General features: G+C 47.6%; 1 protein-coding gene across 1 annotated transcript in view; it reads right to left on the minus strand.

The window, feature by feature from the left end:
* LOC140128360 (uncharacterized) overlaps positions 1-12,364 on the minus strand; it is a 179,872-nt gene extending 167,508 nt beyond the window's left edge. The window contains exon 1 of the mRNA XM_072150007.1: positions 12,200-12,364. The gene's annotated coding sequence lies outside the window, so the exon portion shown is untranslated. The remainder of the gene's footprint in view (positions 1-12,199) is intronic.
* Positions 12,365-18,432: the final 6,068 nt, after the last annotated feature.

Genomic DNA, 18,432 nt, shown 5'->3' on the forward strand with positions numbered 1-18,432 from the left:
TAGTGAGACTTGCGACCGCTGTGTTCTGCGCTTAGTGACGCACATATCCATAGCATAGACCGAAGTGGGAAAATTTAGTAGGGGTTGGATTTCAATTAGGCACTAACTCAGTGTCATCTCATCTGGCATAGTAGTGTGCTTTGATACTTGGCTAGAAAATAGCCATAGCAATAGGATAGCATTGTTTGGTTTTAAAAACTCAAAAAAAAACAAAAAACACAAAAAAAAAAAAAAAACACAAAAAAAAACAAAAAAAAGTTAAAAAAAAAATAAAGTTATAACTCTCATTTTAAAAATGTTTAACCCGAGGGCTAGGGGTAGAGGACGAGGGCGGGGACGTGAGCGTCCAACTACTGCAGGGGTCAGAGGCCGTGGTCCTGGGCGGGGTGAGACACCACCCGCTGATGAGGGAGCAGGGGAACGCCGCAGAGCTACACTCCCTAGGTTCATGTCTGAAGTTACTGGGACTCGTGGTAGAGCACTGTTGAGGCCAGAACAGTGCGAACAGGTGATGTCGTGGATTGCTGACAATGCTTCGAGCAATTTGTCCACCGCCAGTCAGTCTTCCACGCAGTCCACCCATGTCACCGAAATCGCCACTCCTCCAGCTCCTGCACCTCAGCCTCCCCCCCCCCCAGTCTGCCCCCTCCCAGGAAAATTTGGCATTTGAACCGGCATACTCTGAGGAACTGTTTTCTGGACCCTTCCCACAGTCACAAACCACTTGTCCGGTTGCTGCTGAGCTATTTTCCGATGCCCAGGTTTTCCACCAGTCACAGTCTGTGGGTGATGATGACCTTCTTGACGTAGTGGAAGTGTGTAAAGAGGTGTCCGACGATGAGGAGACACGGTTGTCAGACAGTGGGGAAGTTGTTGTCAGGGCAGGAAGTCCGAGGGGGGAGCAGACTGAGGGATCGGAGGATGATGAGGTGACAGACCCAAGCTGGGTTGAGAGGCCGGGTGAACACAGTGCTTCTGAGACGGAGGAGAGTCCTCGACCAGAACAGGTTGGAAGAGGCAGTAGTGGGGCCAGACGGAGAGGCAGGGCCAGAGCTGGTGCATCAGCGCCAAATGTGTCAACTAGTGAAGCTCCCGTGGCGAGGGCTCTTGCGGCGAGGGCTAGATCTTCAGAAGTCTGGAAGTTCTTTAAGGAAACACCGGATGACCGACGGACTGTGGTGTGCAACATTTGCCAAACCAGGCTCAGCAGGGGTTCCACCACTACTAGCTTAACTACCACCAGTATGCGCAGGCATATGAATGCTAAACACCCCACTCAGTGGCAACAAGCCCGTTCACCTCCGGCCGTGCACACCACTGCTCCTTCCCCTGTGTCAGCTGCTAGTCAGCCCCCTGCCCAGGACCCTGCCACAAAAACCCCATCGTCGCCTCCACGATCCTCCACAGCATCCACCAGCGTTCAGCTCTCCATACCCCAGACGCTGGAGCGGAAACGCAAATATAGTGCCACCCACCCGCACGCCCAAGCCCTTAATGTGCACATTTCCAGATTGCTAAGCCTGGAGATGCTGCCCTATAGGCTAGTAGAGACCGAGGCCTTTCGCAGCCTCATGGCGGCGGCCGCCCCTCGGTATTCGGTCCCCAGCCGCCACTACTTTTCCCGATGTGCCGTCCCAGCCCTGCACCAGCACGTGTCAGACAACATAATCCGTGCCCTGACCAACGCCGTTTCTGACAAGGTCCACCTGACCACGGACACGTGGACGAGTGCTGCCGGGCAGGGCCACTATATATCTCTGACGGCACATTGGGTTAACTTGGTGGAGGCTGGGACCGAGTCTGACCCTGGGGCTGCTCATATACTGCCGACGCCGAGGATTGCGGGGCCTACCTCGGTCCAGGTGTTTCAGGCCTACTATGCCTCCTCCTCCTCCCACCCCTCCTCCACCTCCTCCTCCGAACTACCATCCGTGGGCACGGCGCCATCAGTCGGTAGCTCTAGGCACAGCAGCAGTGCCGTTGCTAAGCGACAGCAGGCGGTGCTCAAACTGCTGAGCCTAGGCGATAAAAGGCACACCGCCCAAGAGCTATTACAGGGCATCACGGCGCAGACTGATCTGTGGCTGGCACCGCTGAACCTGAAGCCAGGCATGGTTGTGTGTGACAACGGCCGTAACCTGGTGGCGGCTCTGCAACTCGGCAGACTGACACATGTGCCATGCCTGGCCCATGTGTTAAATCTGATAGTTCAGCGTTTCCTCAAGACATACCCCAATCTGTCTGATTTGCTCACGAAGGTGCGCCGCATCTGTGCGCATTTCAGGAAGTCCAGCCCAGATGCTGCCACTCTCAGGGCAGCGCAGCGCCGCCTCCAACTGCCCGCTCACCGACTGTTGTGCGACGTGCCCACGAGGTGGAATTCAACACTGACCATGTTATCCAGAGTTTACCAGCAGCGCAGAGCGATTGTAGACTGCCAGATGTCAACTTCCACCAGAACTGGTAGTCAGGTCAGTCAGCTTCCTCAAGTCTACAATGAGGAGTGGACGTGGATGTCTGATATCTGTCAGGTGCTGAGTAACTTTGAGGAGTCAACACAGATGGTCAGTGGCGATGCCGCCATCATCAGCCTCACCATCCCGCTGCTTGGCCTGTTGAAAAACTCTCTGGTCAGCATGAAGTCGGAAGCTTTGCGCTCGTCACAAGAGACAGGGGAAGAATATTCCCTTGTTGATAGCCAAAGCACCCTCAGGTCTGTTTCTCAGCGCATATCGGAGGAGGTGGAGGTGGAGGAGGATGAGGAGGAAGAGGAGGAGAATGTTGGCGAGACACAAGAGGGGACCATTGTTGAGTCCTTTACTGTTCAGCGTGTATGGGCAGAAGAAGAGGAGTTGGAGGAGTTGGAGGAGGAGGAAATGGACAGTCAGGCCAGTGAGGGGAGTGAATTCTTACGCGTTGGTACTCTGGCGCATATGGCAGATTTCATGCTAGGCTGCCTATCCCGTGACCCTCGCGTTCAAAGAATTTATTCCAGCACCGATTACTGGGTGTTCACTCTCCTGGACCCACGGTACAAGCAAAATCTTTCCACTCTCATCCCTGCAGAGGAAAGGAGTGTGAGAATGCATGAATACCAGCAGGCCCTGGTGCACAAGCTGAAACAGTATTTCCCTTCTGACAGCGCTAGCGGCAGAGTGCGTAGTTCTGCGGGACAAGTAGCGAGGGAGAGTAGGCGAGCAGGCAGCTTGTGCGCTTTACAAGGGTACGCTTTACAAGGCTTTTGCCAGCTTTATGTCACCCCAGCAAGACACTGTCACCTGTCCCCAGTCTCGGCAGAGTAGGGCTGATCTTTACAGAAAGATGGTGAGGGAGTACGTAGCTGACCATACCATCGTCCTAAATGATCACACAGCTCCCTACAACTACTGGGTTTCAAAGCTGGACATGTGGCACGAACTGGCGCTGTACGCCTTGGAGGTTCTTGCCTGCCCTGCCGCTAGCGTCTTGTCCGAGCGGGTTTTCAGTGCAGCTGGTGGCATCATCACCGATAAGCGTACACGCCTGTCGACTCACAGCGCTGACAGGCTGACGCTTATTAAAATGAATAAAGGCTGGATTTCTCAGAATTTCCAATCTCCACCAGGTGAAGGAAGCTCAACCTGAATAATTGATCCACTCCTCCTCCTCCTCATTTTCCTCCTTCTCCTCCTCTTTGTACAGTAAAGCAGAGGAAAATGGCTATTTTTTGACAGGGCCCACTGGCTCTTGCTATAGTACTTTATGCATTTAATTTTTCTGGAGGGCCACCTACCCGGTCCTCTGTTTGAAACAATTTTTGTGAGTGCCACATACAGGCACTCAATCTATTCCATTTTACTGGAGGGCCACCTACCTGCTCCTCTGGTTTGAAAAATTTTTGGGACTGCCACATACAGGCACTCAATCTATTCCATTTTTCTGGAGGGACACCTACCTGCTCCTCTGGTTTGAAAACTTTTTGGGACTGCCACATACAGGCACTCAATCTATTCCATTTTACTGGAGGGCCACCTACCTGCTCCTCTGGTTTGAAACATTTTTGGGACTGCCACATACAGGCACTCAATCTATTCCATTTTTCTGGAGGGCCACCTACCTGCTCCTCTGGTTTGAAACATTTTTGGGACTGCCACATACAGGCACTCAATCTATTCCATTTTTCTGGAGGGACACCTACCTGCTCCTCTGGTTTGAAACATTTTTGGGACTGCCACATACAGGCACTCAATCTATTCCATTTTACTGCAGGGCCACCTACCTGCTCCTCTGGTTTGAAACATTTTTGGGACTGCCACATACAGGCACTCAATCTATTCCATTTTACTGGAGGGCCACCTACCTGCTCCTCTGGTTTGAAACATTTTTGGGACTGCCACATACAGGCACTCAATCTATTCCATTTTACTGCAGGGCCACCTACCTGCTCCTCTGGTTTGAAAAATGTTTGGGACTGCCACATACACTATCCAAATTAAATTGTCTCCATAGCAGCCTCCACACGTTGTCTCCATTGCTACCTCCAAAAGTCGTCCATATAGCTGCCTCCATACATCGTCCCTTTATCAAACGAGGTGTGTCAGGCAGAAATTTGGGTTGTTTTCATGGATTCCACATCAAAGTTGTTAACTTTGTCGCCACCCTGCTGTGTTATCCACAAAATATACTGGCAAACTTTTACCATTTAGGGATATTATTTCAGCGCTTCTTGCGCATCTGTTTACATTCCCCTCACCCGGCATATCCTAAACTTATAAGAACGCTACTACACTTGATCTTATACAAAAGGTTCTTAGAAGTGCTGTTTGGGGAGTAGCCTAGAGACAGGGGCTTGGATTGGCAAAAGCTCGCCTGGCTGCAGAGCGCCAGCTCCATCCCAAGATCCAACTAACATAGTTGCAGCACCTTTAATCTACTACTAGTTCACTGCCTCCATAATAATAATAATAATAATCTTTATTTATATAGCGTCATCATATTCTGTAGCGCTTTACAAATCATAGGAAACAAATACAAATGTAATGTAACAGAGCACAACATTTGTATGGAACAACAGGAGTGAGGTCCCTGCTCGCCAGAGCTTACGGTTTATGAAGATGATGGGGTAACACGAGGTAAAAGAATATTTAATGGTCAAGCCATTCTTCTTAGGGAATAGAAAAAAATATAATAAATGGAATTGCTGTCGCTTGAACCACTCAGCCGTCATCTTATATACCAGGTCCAGGGTGAATGGGACTGCAGAGAAGTCTGGTGCCTGTTGGTTGCTGGATAACAGATGGGAGGACGACACAGGACGGGTTAGTAGAAGAGTTAAAACTTCATGCAGTTAATGAGTGTTATAGGCTTGCCTAAAGAAATGGGTTTTAAGAGCACGTTTGAAACTTTGGAGGTTAGGTATTAGTCTGATAGTCCGGAGCAGAGCATTCCATAGAATTGGTGCAGCTCTAGAGAAGTCTTGGAGACGCGAGTGGGAGGTCCGCACTAGGGTAGAGGTTAATCTAAGATCACTGGCGGATCTAAGAGCACGGGTTGGGCGATAGACTGAGATAAGAGAGGAGAGGTAGGGGGGTGCAGCATTATACAGAGCTTTATGGATGAGGGTTATTATTATTTTAAACTGTATTCGAAAGGAGACTGGCAGCCAGTGCAGCGACTGGCATGAACTGTAAGCATACATGGTCCCCTTATCAAACGAGCTGTGTCAGGCAGAATTTTGGGTTGTTTTCATGGCTTCCATGTTAACTTTGTCGCCACCCTGCTGTGTAATCCACAAAATATACTGGCAAACTTTTATCATGTACCGATATTATTTGAGCGCTTCTTGCTCACCTCCTTTGGTTCCTCTCTGACACCCATTGGTTTGAAGCCTGAGTCCAATTAGGGTATGTCGCCATGCCACTCTCTAGCCTGCTGCCGCTGCCTCTGCATGCCGTCCCCTATAGTGTCAGGGTCAATTATTGGATGTTTTAGATGCTATCTAGCTTCATTCTGTCACTCTGTCATGGCCATGCTGTTGCCCATAATTTTGGCATAATGGTGCGATTAAGCAGCCTCAGAGGCATCCATGCATGCTGCCCCTGCTGTTTCCTGTCCATTTCCGTGGTGTTTCCATCCTTTTCTGAGGTTCCCAGGTGTTTGGCCAAGCTTCCCTGTGCAGAGCCTTGGTCCCCTTGAAAAATGCTCGAGTCTCCCATTGACTTCAATGGGGTTCGTTATTCGAGACGAGCACTCGAGCATCGGGAAAAGTTCGTCTCGAATAACGAGTACCCGAGCATTTTAGTGTTCGCTCATCTCTAGTCTATACCCCTCAATTGGCAAGCGCATAAAGTTTTAATTTGTGGAGAATTTATGGCACTAGGAGCCTATTACAAAAAGGAAACGTCCAAAGCTGTAGATGAAATATTGGCAAATATATATAAATAAGAATCCATTTTCAAAACATACAAACTGGAGGCTACCTATACAGAACTTTGTACAGAAAGGAGGAAGTTAACGGACTTCTTAAATGCCAAAGTTGCTAAGAACTACCATATATACTCGTGTATAAGCTGAGTTTTTCAGCACAAAAAATGTGCTGAAAAATGTCCCCTCGGCTTATACACGAGTCTATAACAAAAAAAATTACCCACTTAAAAAAAAATAAACTTAAATACTCACCCTACGATGTCAGCGCGGCTCCCCGATGTCGGCGCGGCTTCTTTCTTCTCCGCGGCTCCTCTTCTCTCTTCTATCTTCCGGCATGGAGGCGGCCATGGTTTCTTAGTGGCCACGCATACTATGACGTCAGCAGCGGCCGCGTCATAGTATGCGCATGCTAGAAGAAAACATGGCCGCGTCCATGCCGGAAGAGAGAAGAGGAGCCGCGGAGAAGAAAGAAGACGGGACGCGCTGACATCGGGAACATCGGTAAGTCGCGCCGACATCGGGGAGCCGCGCTGACATCGGAGGGTGAGTGTATAAGTTTATTTTTTTAAGGGCCGTGGGGGCAGGCTGGCTGTATACTTCTAGGGGCTGCTGTATACTTCTAGGGGCTGCTGTATACTACTAGGGGGCTGCTGTATACTACTAGGGGGCTGCTGTATACTACTAGGGGCTGCTGTATACTAGGGGCTGCTGTATACTAATAGGGGCTTGCTGTATACTACTAGGGGCTTGCTGTATACTACTAGGGGCTTGCTGTATACTACTAGGGGGCTTGCTGTATAGTACTAGGGGGCTGCTGTATACTACTAGGGGGCTGCTGTATACTTCTAGGGGCTGCTGTATACTACTAGGGGCTTGCTGTATACTACTAGGGGCTTGCTGTATACTACTAGGGGGCTGCTGTATACTACTAGGGGCTGCTAAATACTACATGGGGGCTGGCAGGCTGTATACTACTGGGGGCTGGCAGGCAGTATACTACTGGGGGGGTTTGACCAATGCATTTCCCACCCTCGGCTTATACTCGAGTCAGTAGTTTTTCCCAGTTTTTGGTGGTAAAATTAGGGGTCTCGGCTTATACTCGGGTCGGCTTATACTCGAGTATATACGGTACTTGTACGCCAAATTTAGACACTACTCCCATGGTGACAAGGGAAATAAACTCTCTTAATAAAAAAGCAAAAAGATGCTTCTATAATTCCTAGCCCAGCCCAGTCCCCCACTCAAAAAACTGAAAAAACCCACGAGATAGCAGAAGAGTTCCAGAAATTCTATGAACTGCTATACAATCTCACTCCTCAATACCCAGCAGACAGTTCACAGACTACAGATATTATGCACACATTCCTAAGCAAATTTATACTGCCCACAGTATTACAAACTGAGATAGAGGAACTAGTCAGACCCGTTATGCAAGAGGTGGAAAAAATGTTAAACTCTTTACCACTACATAAAGCTCCCAGCCCAGATGGGCTTCAGCGACAACGTACTATTGCAAACTTGCTCCCATATTACTGCCACACTTAACGGAACAGTGAGAAAAGGGGGCCCCTTACCATCACAGGCCCTAGACGCCTCTATTACAGGGGAAAAAACCCAGAGGGGAAAAACCCAGAGCAGTGCAATGATCTTGCTCATAAATGTAGACGCAAAAATATGGGCTAAAATTTTATCCACCCACCTTAATAAAATACTGCCACACCTACTTAACTCAGAGCAGACAGGGTTTGTGCCAGGGAGAGAGGGCAACCAGAACTCTACCAGAATAATCCATGCCATTTCCCATGCCAGGAAACACTGAACTCCTCCAATCCTTCTCGGCACAGATGCCAAGAAGGCATTCGATAGAATAAACTGGAACTTCATGACCATTACATGGAGCAGATTTGGGCTTCCCCAACATATAATATAGACTCAGTGATGACACTCTATTCTCGACCTAGTGCGAAAGCGAGAGTGAACAACTATCTTTCGGCCCCTTTTTAATAAAAAATGGAACCAGACAAGGTTGTCCCCTCACCCCGTCCTTATTTGTTCTCATTATGGAAACCCTACTTCAGGCACTGAGGGAACACCCAGGTATTAATGGTTGGACAGGAAACACAACACACTTGACCTCTTATTACTTATTATTACTTATTGACCTCTTATTACTTATCACCAATCCAAAAAAAATCCTTTCCCCAGATAATAGACCTCATAGGCGAGTTTGGCTCTCTTTCTAATTCTAAAATAAACGTTACCAAATCTGAAGCATTAAATATCACCGCATACAGCAAGTTAATTAAAGAACTTCAAAGTAAATACCCATCCACTTGGCAAACTAATCAAATAAAATACCTTGGAATAAATATCACCAGACACTTCTGAGGTCCATAGACCAATATCTGAACTCATTGAAAATACCTTTTGTTTTGTGGATAGGCAGAAAAAACATGTTAAAAGCGTATACACTTACCGGCCACTTTATCAGGTACACCATGCTAGTAATGGGTTGGACCCTCTTTTGCCTTCAGAACTGCCTCAATTCTTCGTGGCATAGATTCAACAAGGTGCTGGAAGCTCCTCAGAGATTTTGGTCCATATTGACATGATGGCATCACACAGTTGCCGCAGATTTGTCGGCTGCACATCCATGATGCGAATCTCCCGTTCCACCACATCCCAAAGATGCTCTATTGGATTGAGATCTGGTGACTGTGGAGGCCATTTGAGTACAGTGAACTCATTGTCATGTTCAAGAAACCAGTCTGAGATGATTCCAGCTTTATGACATGGCGCATTATCCTGCTGAAAGTAGCCATCAGATGTTACAGGGTACATTGTGCTCATAAAGGATGGACATGCTCAGCAACAATACTCAGGTAGGCTGTGGCGTTGCAACGATGCTCAATTGCTACCAAGGGGCCCAAAGAGTGCCAAGAAAATATTCCCCACACCATGACACCACCACCACCACCCTGAACCGTTGATACAAGGCAGGATGGATCCATGCTTTCATGTTGTTGACGCCAAATTCTGACCCTACCATCTGAATGTCGCAGCAGAAATCGAGACTCATCAGACCAGGCAACGTTTTTTCAATCTTCTACTGTCCAATTTCGATGAGCTTGTGCAAATTGTAGCCTCAGTTTCCTGTTCTTAGCTGAAAGGAGTGGCACCCGGTGTGGTCTTCTGCTGCTGTAGCCCATCTGCCTCAAAGTTCAACGTACTGTGCGTTCAGAGATGCTCTTCTGCCTACCTTGGTTGTAACAGGTGGCGATTTGAGTCACTGTTGCCTTTCTATCAGCTCGAACCAGTCTGCCCATTCTCCTCTGACCTCTGGCATCAACAAGGTATTTCCGCCCACAGAACTGCCGCTCACTGGATGTTTTTTCTTTTTCGGACCATTCTCTGTAAACCCTAGAGATGGTTGTGCGTGAAAATCCCAGTAGATCAGCAGTTTCTGAAATACTCAGACCAGCCCTTCTGGCACCAACAACCATGCCACGTTCAAAGGCCTCAAATCACCTTTCTTCCTCCATACTGATGCTTGGTTTGAACTGCAGGAGATTGTCTTGACCATGTCTACATGCCTAAATGCACTGAGTTGCCGCCATGTGATTGGCTGATTAGAAATTAAGTGTTAACAAGCAGTTGGACAGGTATACCTAATAAAGTGGCCGGTGAGTCTATAATAGCGACATTAGACAAAGAGGATCGAATGTTCATCGTATCAGTTAAATTGTTGCAAAAAAAAAAGAAAAACCTATCACAAAATAAAAGGCAATAAGAGAGCAAGTGTGTTCTTAGACAGTTCTGCATAGAGAAGGGTTAAAAACATGAATATTAGTTGATATTATTCCTTATCAGAATATAGTAACATATAAGGTGAATATTTTCATTATCTGTGAGGTGCAGCAGCTCCTATGTGCAGCAAATTCTCCCTGTATCCTGATGGCTAAGAATCTGGAGGGAGGAGGTCACACTTCAGGGGGCTGTATCTCTGGATGTGTTTCTAGGTGTAAGGGACTGTCATATGAACTGTCATAGTTTGGGGGTGCATATATGCTCCTGGCACTTTGAGGGAAGCATGAATGCCAACATGTAGTGTAACATACTGAACCAGAGCATGATCCTATCCCCTCACTTCCGAAACTGTCCCACAGGGCACTATCCAACGTGATTATGACTCCAAACACAGCTCTGTTTCATCCACTGCCTTACTAAAGAAACTGTGGGTAAAGGTGATGGACTGGCCAATCATGTCTCCAGACATAAACCCTATTGAGCATCTGTGAGCCTCCTCAATCAGAAGGTGGGGGAGCACAATATCTCTAAAATTCACCAGCTATGTGGTGTCTTCATGGAGGAGGAAGAGGATTCCAGTGGCTGTAACCTGGGAAGCTCCAGTGAACTCCATGCCCAAGAGAGCGCGGACAGTGCTGGAAAATAACGGTGGCCACACCAGATATGGACACTTTGGGCTCATTGTCACGTAGTGGTGTTTCACTTAGACATTATTGGATGTGTCTTGTGTTATTTTGAAAGCACAACAAATGTTCACTGTTCTTCAAGCCGAACACTACTACCACGACTTCTTTACATTCTATCACAGGGTCAGATCTTCAGTTTTGTCCCATGAAATTTTAGACAAAAAAATTTCCAAAACATGTGAGAGATGAAATCACTTATGTGAGATACTTACCTGGAGAGAAATGAAAACATCTGTATAAGGGTTCACATGTCGTATTTTCCACTTCCTTACAACATTTGGCACAGACGTAACCCTCTGCATGGTTATAAAGTGGGGCGCGTCGCTTGGTGAATCCTTTTCTACCATGAATGCAGGGGGAGGAGTGAACAACAGCAGCAGCCAGTGATTGGCTGCTGCTGATGTTACAGGTGTTTCCCCAGTGATGTCAGTGACCCTATATGGACAGTGACATCACCGTGTCCCCCTCTCCTGCTGACCAACTTATCCGCTCTCCGTTATGTCGCTCAGCAGGAGGGACTATTATGGAAGGATGTAGCTTGTGACACCTTTTCTGTCTGTTTTTTTTCAGCGGATACTTACTATACTGAGTAGTGGTAGTAAATGTCAATGGGTACGGTCAGTGCATATGATGGGAGCCTTCCTCACGTATAGACTGGGCATATAACAAAAACAACATGTGAACCCAGTCTTATCTGTACTGTATACATGGAGAGACAGCCAGGCAATAATCATTCTACCTGTACAATATACAGCGAGATATAGGGAGACTATCTGCACCAATATTATTATTATTATTTACAGGAGATACTCACAAGTGGTATTTTATCTACCCAAATAATAGACAGAGAGATACAGATACAGTATTATTTGTCGTTGCATATTTTACCTATACCTACCTCATTCACTGGCAAATATAAGGTGATAGTTGTGTCTATGCCTAATTTACAAGGAACAAACAATTGCGAGCTATTATTTATTTTTGGGCAGAGCGTCTTGTTCTGTACATCGTGGTGTATTCTCCACAGTCACATTACTCCTGGATTCTGCAGAGTGGGATTCAGTAATGGACATAGACTATTAACCCTGCAGCTTCCTCTGGGATCGGGTGCGGTCAGACCAAGAATACGTTCACATACACTGGGACTGCACCACAACTTTCCAGGGAAGTTTCTTCATGATTGATCCCATGGAATGTGAGGAGATTGTGGACTAATACAGAAGCAGAAAGGACGACGTGTAAGACACAACATATCAGAGGAGAAGGTAAAGACATGTACAATGATAACAATGTAACAGAACCTGTTTCTGAAGTTCTTATCTTTCAGTTCCTGGTTCTCTCCCGTTATTCTTCTTTATCTTCTGTACAGTAAATATCGCCTCTTGTCTTCATCCCGTTATAGGATCCTCTCCCTCCGTCTCATTATTGATGGGGTCTCTATAGTAGGAATAAGTCACAGTCCTAGCTCTGCGCCGATAAAGACAATTCCACTTTCTATTCCATTGTCACTTCCTGGTGAGTGTAAGGAGGAAACACGTCTAATGAGTAATTGGATCTTACAGAGTAACCGTCACTGCAGATGATTTATGATGTTGTGAACATTTTTCTAATCAACGTCATTAAGAAATTCTCTTTATTTTGTAAAGAAACAGACGGCAGAGCGCCCCTTAGGCCCATTCCACACTTGCGAGTGTGAAGCGATGAATTTGCATCACACTTGCGAGTGCTGCCTGGATCTCCCAGCCCGAACACTGCAAACCGGAACTGAACTAACTTGCTGAGTTCAGTTATGGTTTGCAGCGTTCGGGCCGGGAGATCCCGGCAGCACTCCCAAATGTGATGCGAGTTCATCGCATTACACTCGCAAGTGTGGAACGAGCCTAAGACCACTAGAGATCTACTAGGTGGTCTGGGCTAAGCACCACTATACAGTGAGGACGAAATCTTTGAGGACACTGTGGCCTACCCTGTTGCTGCCAGCTCCAGAATTTGTCATTGTGCCACTCTCTGACCTCATGATGCTTCTGCTGCCACCTCCACACTCTGTGGCATACAATGTTGCTTCCAACTGACCGATGTCTCCCTGGAACACCCTGCGATTTCCACAATGCTGTTTTCACCCTCCATCACTCTATGACTTTGCCACTAGGTTTAGTTTTCCCCTTCATTTCATCTGTCAGAATGAAAAGCTTCAGGATTGATAGCCAAAAGCAGGAGGGGATACAGAACACAGAGGACATGCAAATATCCCATTTACTGGTCAACTCCTGTTTGTTTTTGGCTTTAGCAATACTGATGGATTATTGACTGATTGAAAGCGGTCACTGACGGATAAAAAGAAGGGCAAAAGGATCAGTGACATGAATGCAAATTTACTGCTGACACCCTCTGCACTCTTTTGGGGGGTTTCTACATGTATCCGCGTTTAACAGAACAGGTTCTGTCGTAATCTATGAAAAATCAGGTGCCACTTAAACTCCACTCACAGTTGTTGGCTTACGTCATCGTCCATGGTGGTCCAGTGCTTCCACTACTCCTGGTTCCTGACAGTAAGATCAGGCCATGGATCCCACGAAGGTTCTGCTTCCTGAACTGGCTGACCTTACCACCATCATGGTCCAGCAGTCCCAGCAGTTTGCTGCCCAAGGCCAGCAACTTGGTCAACTCATCGCCACCGTTCAGCAATTGTTGGCTACCCAGCACCAGTGTCCAGTACCTGCAATACCTCCCGTTACTATGGCTGCATTGTCTACTGCCGAGCCCAGACTACGACTTTCCTTGCCCTCCAAATATGAAGGTGAGGCCAAGTTATGCAGAAGCTTCATTACCCAGTGCTTCTTACATTTTTTTTTTTTTTTAATAATCTTTATTCAACAATAAAAGACTTTCTTAATTACAGTTACATAGTACATGAAATAACATTACAATTTCTTATTCACAATTAGAGATGAGCGAACATACTCGTCCGAGCTTGATGCTCGTTCGAGCATTAGCGTACTCGAAACTGCTCGTTGCTCGGACGAATACTTCGCCCGCTCGAGAAAATGGCAGCTCCCGCCGTTTTGCTTTTTGGCGGCCAGAAACAGAGCCAATCACAAGCCAGGAGACTCTGCACTCCACCCAGCATGACGTGGTACCCTTACACGTCGATAGCAGTGGTTGGCTGGCCAGATCAGGTGACCCTGGAATAGACTAGCCCCTGCCCGCGCTGCTCGGATCATTCTGTGTCTGGATGCCGCTAGGGAGAGAGCTGCTGCTGGTCAGGGAAAGCGTTAGGCTGTTCTATTAGAATAGTGTTAGGCAGGAGTGATTCTACAAGAACCCAACAGCCCTTCTTAGGGCTACAATAACGTTTTATTTTACTTTTTTTTGGTTTGCCTGTGGCTGGGCTTGCTGGCACTAGTAGTGCAGCTAGTACCATATTGTGAGGAATTTGCAGGGGGACTTGCTACCGTTGTGTTTAGCTCTTAGTGACACACATATCCATCTCAAACACCAAAGTGGGACAATTTATTAGGGGTTTGAGTAGAATTAAGCAGAGTCTGCTGATTTTTTTTTTTTTAGCTGTATTTCATTTTATAGCTCAAACTCATCTTGCAAAGCAGTGTGCTCTCATTGTAAGCTACAAAATAGCCATAGGAGAACCCCAACGGCTTACTTAGGCCTACAATAGCGTTATATTTTCCTTTTTTTTGTTTGCTTGTGGCTGGGCTTGCTGGCACTAGTAGTGCAGCTAGTACCATATTGTGAGGAATTTGCAGGGGGACTTGCGACCGTTGTGTTTAGCTCTTAGTGACACGCATATCCACCTCAAACACCGAAGTGGGACAATTTATTAGGGGTTTGAGTAGAATTAGGCAGAGTCTGCTGATTTTTTATTTTTTTTTACCTTTATTTCATTTTATAGCTCAAACTCATCTTGCAAAGCACAAAATCCAGTTGTGTGCTGTCAGTGCAGGTTAGAAACTAGCCATAGCAATAGGATAGCATCGTTTTGTTAAAAAAAATTAAAAACTAAAAAAAAATAAACACATTTTTTTTTTTTTTTTTCAAGTTTACACTTTAATTTGGAAAATGTTTAACTCGAGGGCTAGGGGTAGAGGACGAGGGCGTGGACGTGGGCGTCCAACTACTGCAGGGGTCAGAGGCCGTTGTCCTGGGCGGGGTGAGACACCACCTGCTGATGGGGGAGCAGGGGAACGCCGCAGAGGTACACTCCCTAGGTTCATCATGTCTCAAGTTACTGGGACTCGTGGTAGAGCACTGTTGAGGCCAGAACAGTGCGAACAGGTGATGTCATGGATTGCGGACAATGCTTCTAGCCATTTGTCCACCAGTCAGTCTTCCACGCAGTCCACCCATGTCACCGAAATCGGCTCTCCTCCAGCTCCTCCACCTCAGCCTCCTTCCCCCCAGTCTGCCCCCTCCCACCAAAATTTGGCATTTGAACCGGCATACTCTGAGGAACTGTTTTCTGGACCCTTCCCACAGTCACAAACCACTGTTTGCTGCTGCTGAGCTATTTTCCGATGCCCAGGTTTTCCACCAGTCACAGTCTGTGGGTGATGATGACATTATTCACGTAGTGGAAGAAGTGTGTAAAGAGGTGTCGGACGATGAGGAGACACGGTTGTCAGACAGTGGTGAAGTTGTTGTCAGGGCAGGAAGTCCGAGGGGGGAGCAGACTGAGGGATCGGAGGATGATGAGGTGACAGACCCAAGCTGGGTTGATAGGCCGGGTGAACACAGTGCTTCTGAGACGGAGGCGAGTCCTATAGCAGAACAGGTTGGAAGAGGCAGTGGTGGGGCCAGACGGAGAGGCAGGGCCAGAGCTGGTGCATCAGCGCCAAATGTTGCCCGTAGTCAAGCTCCCGTGGCGAGGGCTAGATTTTCAGAAGTCTGGAGGTTCTTTAAAGAAACACCGGATGACCGACGGACTGTGGTGTGCAACCTTTGCCAAACCAGGATCAGCAGGGGTTCCACCACTACTAGCTTAACTACCACCAGTATGCGCAGGCATCTGAATGCTAAACACCCCACTCAATGGCACCAAGCCCGTTCACCTCCGGCGGGGCAAACCACTGCTCCTTCCCCTGTGTCATCTGCTAGTCAGCCCCCTTCCCAGGACCCTGGCCCAAACAACTCCCGTGCGTAAACCCCTTCGCCTCCACGATCCTCCACAGCATTCACCAGCGTTCAGCTCTCCATACCCCAGACGCTGGAGCGCAAAAGGAGGTATAGCGCAACCCACCCACACGCCCAAGCCCTCAACGTCCACATCTCCAAGTTGCTTAGCCTGGAGATGCTGCCCTATAAGCTGGTAGAGACCAAGGCCTTTCGAAACCTCAGGGCGGCAGCCGCCCCTCGGTATTCGGTCCCCAGCCGCCACTGCTTTTCCTGATGTGCCGCCCCAGCCTTGCACAAGCACGTGTCAGAGAACATCCTCCGTGCCCTGACCAATGCCGTTTCAGACAAGGTCCACCTGACCACGGACACGTGGACGAGTGCTGCTGGGCAGGGCCACTATATATCGCTGACGGCACATTGGGTTAACTTGGTGGAGGCTGGGACCGAGTCTGACCCTGGGGCTGGTCATATACTGCCGACGCCGAGGATTGCGGGGCCTACCTCGGTCCAGGTCTCAAAGGCCTACTATGCCTCCACCTCCTCCCACCCCTCCTCCACCTCCTCCTCTGAATTACCATCCGTGGGCATGGCGCCATCAGTCGGTAGCTCTAGGCACAGCAGCAGTGCCATCGCTAAGTGACAGCAGGCGGTGCTCAAACTGCTGAGCCTAGGCGATAAAAGGCACACCGCCCAAGAGTTATTACAGGGCATCACGGCGCAGACTGATCTGTGGCTGGCACCGCTGAACCTGAAGCCAGGCATGGTTGTGTGTGACAACGGCCGTAACCTGGTGACAGCTCTGCAACTCGGCAGACTGACACATGTGCCATTAATTCAAAAAAAGAAAGGTGGAGACCATCCAACTAGGTTTAACTTTGCTTTCGATTACAGTCCAATGGCGGACAAAATAAGAAATGCCATCTATAAAAATTGGTATCTAATTAAATCAGATCCACAACTGAGGGGAATAGCAGAAAACGGGCCCACTGTGACTTTCAGAAGAAGTAAAACCATCAAAGACTTCGTAGTACGAAGTAGATTGCCAGAGAGGAGCAATGAAAGGAATTGGCTGAAAAAGATAACCACCGTAGGGAACTATAGATGCGGTAATTGTAACCACTGTTCCCAAATGATCCAGGGTAAAACCATACAGATAGGCGGTATAGAGCACAAAATTAATTCCTTTATTACATGCAGATCCTGTTTTATTGTTTATGTTATCTTCTGCCCATGTGGACACTTTTACATAGGTAAAACTATAAGAACCCTATTTACCCGTTTTAGGGAGCACAAAAATTCCATCATTAATGGCAAAGGGGCTCCACGCTTAATAGAACATGTCAGGGTTGCACACAACGGCAACCCTGGGACATTGTCCTTTGCAGGATTAGAATTAGTGCCTACCCCGGCACATGGGGGTGATAGGCAAAAGCAACTTCTGAGAAGGGAGGCATGGTGGATAATAAAAACAGAGGCCCTTGGAGCCTTGGGTCTAAAGGACAAAAACGATATGGGGGGTTTTTTATGAGGCCGATTTTACCTCTATAAATAATAGAAGGCCCAATAACAAAAAACTATATGTAATGAGAAGATGCTGTACTGACATGCCACGTCCGAACCCTTAGAACTTCTGTATCGGGTTCAGAGAAAGAGGTGCAAAGATTCTCCGTATTGCTCATTCGTACAGGGAAAGACCCGTAGCCCTTTCCCTAAAGTCTAAGCTAAAAAATCCTCTCCTTCTAGCCACGCCCTCCCTAGAAGGTATTAGATACTGCACCCTTTTAGGTTCCTTCTCTAAACTGTCATACTACGCCCCTCTTTATGACATAGATGATGCGTAATCTTACCTTAAATTCAGTCTTCAATAAGGTCCGTTTTGCTGTCTAACGCCTAAACTCCGCCCACCTAATCAGTGATTGGAGGAGAGCGACAAAGTAGTTTTCATTCTGGTCCGACGCAACATTTAGCTTTTTAAGGGAGTGGCCAAAAACTGACCACTCCCCGAATTTGTTTTTAACCAATAGGAATAGGTTAAGGTTGTGGGTGTGTTCTTTGTGACGTCAGTGAGGTGTGTTTGGCGGCCAGCATAAATTGCTCGGCACGCCATGCAGTAGAAGGCAAGATGAAGCGCTAGGATAGCGCGAAACGACTCGTCCCTCTAACCCTCACCCCGTTTTTTCCTGCTGTCGAATGCCTCTCCCTGTGAAACGAAATACTTTTTAAAGGATATGAAATAAAGAAAAAGATTTTATGAAAAAAACGGTGAGTGCCGACTATTCCTCTACTCCTTTGATGCATGACACATGTGCCATGCCTGGCCCATGTGTTAAATAGTTCAGCGTTTCCTCAAGACATACCCCAATCTGTCTGATTTGCTCACGAAGGTGCGCCGCATCTGTGCGCATTT

Source organism: Engystomops pustulosus, chromosome 4 (genome assembly GCF_040894005.1).
Source record: "Engystomops pustulosus chromosome 4, aEngPut4.maternal, whole genome shotgun sequence".
Lineage (NCBI taxonomy): Eukaryota > Metazoa > Chordata > Amphibia > Anura > Leptodactylidae > Engystomops > Engystomops pustulosus.